General features: G+C 32.6%; 1 long non-coding RNA gene across 1 annotated transcript in view; it reads right to left on the reverse strand.

Moving 5' to 3' along the window:
* Nucleotides 1-261: 261 nt before the first annotated feature.
* The window catches only part of LOC110276676 (uncharacterized), a 3852-nt gene continuing 3172 nt past the window's right edge, over nt 262-941 (reverse strand). The window contains exon 3 of the long non-coding RNA XR_002369407.2: nt 262-475. This is a non-coding gene — a long non-coding RNA (uncharacterized LOC110276676). The remainder of the gene's footprint in view (nt 476-941) is intronic.

Here is a 941-nt window from a genome sequence, read left to right on the forward strand (position 1 = left end):
CCTCTGACATGCTTTCTGAATGGAGCATCATATGTATTTTCTATGATAGTCTGTCTGAACTGTCCAAGATGTCTTTGGATAGTGTAACGACCCAACTTCCAGAACGTCATGATCGTACCAAAAGTAAGGCGTTACTAACCTGCTTTCCTTTATTAACTATTTACTATTGAGCCTTTAGTTCGATATTGCGTTTCAGTATCTAAGAAAATTCCAGAAAATTTTGTTTTTGATTATCAAAATCATATATCAAACATTTCAAAGTAATAATAATCACATAATCATTAATAATAATATCTGTCATACAAAAGATTTCAAATAAAACTCACATACAAATCCTATCCCTCTGTATAAAATAAAAATGTTAAGCAATAAGAGCGAGGGAACTTCTATGAAAATAACTCGAGTCATAAACTTAACTCATAAATAAGATCTATAATCGCCTGCAGCTTCAAACGGAGTTTTCGAACCTGTGTCACTGAAAGGGTGGAAGATTTTGGGGTGAGAACAAACCACACGTTCTCAGTAAGGAATGGGAATGCCGTAAAAGTAATGATTAACATGCAAATAATTAACTTTGCTTAATAAACCATCTTTGTCAAACCCATTTGAAATACTTTTTAATCTTACTTTAGATAAATAATTACTTTCTTTAAATTTCTAAACCCAAAACAAATCTCAATCGCAAAACTTGTCATATTAAATATCTTTTAGCCACATAATTGATTCTCAGTCATAACAACAGATATTGATCATCTCTATCCATTCACAAACTACTAGCACAGGTAAGAAACTCAATTCAACACACAAACAAATCACAATAAGACAAACAACACAATCACAAACAAGTAATACAAGCAATACAACCAAATGCAAATACACAACTAATATGATGCATGTCTGTCCTAAGCAGGCCATGAGCTCACGTGTCGGTTTACACCCTG

This window comes from Arachis duranensis, chromosome 10 (genome assembly GCF_000817695.3).
Source record: "Arachis duranensis cultivar V14167 chromosome 10, aradu.V14167.gnm2.J7QH, whole genome shotgun sequence".
NCBI lineage: Eukaryota > Viridiplantae > Streptophyta > Magnoliopsida > Fabales > Fabaceae > Arachis > Arachis duranensis.